This window comes from Ursus americanus, chromosome 14, assembly GCF_024610735.1.
Source record: "Ursus americanus isolate L20-20 chromosome 14, mUrsAme1.1.p, whole genome shotgun sequence".
Lineage (NCBI taxonomy): Eukaryota > Metazoa > Chordata > Mammalia > Carnivora > Ursidae > Ursus > Ursus americanus.
Window position 1 is genome coordinate 60,244,128 of NC_142140.1, and position 2,611 is coordinate 60,246,738.

At 59.8% G+C, this 2,611-nt stretch overlaps 1 pseudogene; it reads left to right on the plus strand.

The window, feature by feature from the left end:
- Nucleotides 1-815: 815 nt before the first annotated feature.
- LOC123794032 (histo-blood group ABO system transferase 2 pseudogene) lies at nucleotides 816-2,081 on the plus strand (annotated as a pseudogene).
- Nucleotides 2,082-2,611: the final 530 nt, after the last annotated feature.

A 2,611-nucleotide genomic window follows, 5' to 3' on the forward strand; every position in this document is an offset into this window, starting at 1 on the left:
ACTTGCCTGATGATGGGGGAGCTGCTGTCCCTATGGTGGGGAGCAAGTAGTCCCCTCAAAGGGGGACCAGCCATGTGAGGTGGTTGGACAAGACTCCCAACTTCTTGTCTGGGGAGATGTAGACCTGGACCTGGAAGCTTACACCCTTGGATTCAAGGCTGGGGCCTAAGCAAGCTCCGTCTTCTTCCAGAGGTCCTCTTTCCCCTTCCCTGACCATGGGCTGGACCTGATTGCTGACCTGGGGGAGTTTGAGGGTGACTCCTCCTAGGAATACCAGGGGTTTACTGAGGACCTTGTCAGCAAGATGCCCAGTAGCCTTCAAGGGAGGACCCTATAGGAGGTGGAGACAGCTCTGTGGGGGCCGGTGACATTCCACTCAAAACAAAATGGGGCTGGTGGCCGGCCCTGCTGGTTCTACCCAGACTGTAGGGCATAGAAACAAGGGCTGTGCCCCAAGGTGCTCCGCTCCTGGCAGGTAGGGACAGGACCTGGGGGTTTGCCCGGGAGCTCAGCCCAGGGGGAGTGTTCCTGGCTCCAGCATGCTAGAGCCCATGTGGGGTTGCATGGGCTTCCAACCTCTTAAGCCTTAGGCACCCCTTTGTAAGATGGGGTGCTGATGGCCCCCATCTCTGGGAGCAGAAGGTAGGGAGGCCCCATGGGCAGACTCACTCAGGAGAGGCCAGGAGAGTGGCTGTTGCTTAAAGCAGCCCAGGGCCTGCCCCCTTGAAGAAGGTACACAGGTCTATGGCCCTCAGCTTCGGGGTCCTGCTGCCAGCCTCTGGCAGTGACCCTCCTCTAACCCTGTCCCCTGTCCCCGTAGCTATGTGGTCTTCCTGGAGCTAGTCCTGCAGACGGCGAAGAAGCACTTCATGGTGGGACACAGGGTCACCTACTACGTCTTCACTGACCAGCTGGCTGCTGTGCCTGTGTGCCCCTCTGGGAGGGCCGGAGGGCGGTGGTCCTTATGGTGGACACAGCGTCACCTAGTACGTCTCAGCGATCAGCCAGCTGCCGTACCCATGTGCCCCTCCGTGAGGGCCAGTGGGTGGTGGTCCTTGAGGTCTGCGGTGCCTCATGGTGGACACAGGGTCCCCTAGTACGTCTTCACGAACCACCAGCTGCCGGGCCTGTGTGCCTCTCCGGGAAGGCCGGAGGGTGGTGGTCCTCGAGGTCCGCGGCGCCCCGCGCTGGCAGGATGTGTCCATGCAGCACATGGCGATGATCAGCCGCTTCTGTGAGCAGTGCTTCCTCCGTGAGGTGGACGACCTGGTGTGCGCGGATGTGGACATGAAGTTCCGCGACCATGTGGGTGTGGAGATCCTGTCCCCCCCTTTGTCACTTTGTACCCCAGTTTCTACTGGGTGGCCAATGAGAACTTCCGCTACGCGCCCTGGCCGCAGTCCCAGGCCCACACCCCCAGGCACCAGGGCAACTTTTACTATATGGGGGCCTTTTTGGGGGGGTCAGTGGTGGAGGTTCACTGACTGACATTGGCCTGTCACCAGGCAATGGGGGTCGACCTGGCCAATGGGATGGAGGCCATGTGGCCTGACAAGAGCCACCTGAACCACAAGCCCACCAAGCCCTGGAGGCCACGTGGGACCTGAGGCTGCTGGGCTGCCCTCCCCCCACCCGGGTCATGAAGATGCTGAGATTCGGGCAGTGCCCAAGAATCACCAGGACATCCAGAACGCATGAGGGGCTCGCCCCGTCTCCGTCAGGGTGGCCTCTCTGAGCGGAGCCATAAGAGCAGATTCCTTCTTCTGTCCCCTCAACTGTGGAGTCCAGCACTGCCCGCTCGGGCACGTCCAGGGCCCCCAGCTGCCCCCATGCACAGGAGGCCTGCCTGGGGCACAAGGTCCTTTCTTTGTGGTCAGTGCCTTTCGATCATTTCTGGGTCATTTGCAGCTGCGAACGGCTCCGGTTTTATGTCGAATGTTTTTCTGTGTCAATGCTGAGCAACCATCTTTAAAAAGAACAATTGAGGGAAAAGGTTTTCTCCCTGGTTCTAAACAGACACGGCCTGGTGGGCTGGGAGCGGCCCTGCAGTAGCCTTGGAGCCAGAACGGGCCCTGGCTGGGTCTTCCTCCCAGTCCCTGCACCTCGCGGCAGCCATGGGCTTTCAGGGTCAGGGGTGCGCCGAGCCACCTCTCAGACCCCCAGTCCCCTGACCGCCAGAGGCTGTGACCTCCAGGAGCATGGAGCCCTCTGGGTTATTTCTGGTTCCTGCCTTGGTTTTAAATGGCTATCTCTGTGCTGGTGTTTGTGAGATGTGGGCACTGGCTCCGTCTGGATGCGCGTCCTGTTGGGGTCCCTCAGTGCCCACTGGAGGGTTTGCACTTGTGGACTCTCTCTGCACTATGTGTTAGCAAGCATTCACTGAGTGCCTACTGTGAGCTCGGTCACCAACTAGGGGCAGAGCGTGAGAGCGAGAACCAAGATACAGGGTCCCTGCTCCAGGGCCCTCCTGGGACTCGCGATGGCCCCGTCCTCCTGACTCACTACTTTCCTATTGTGGTGTAGTGGACATACGACTGATACCGTTAAACACGTTTCAGGGTACAATTCAGTGGCAATACGTACATTCACTGCTCTGCACCTGCCACCTCCA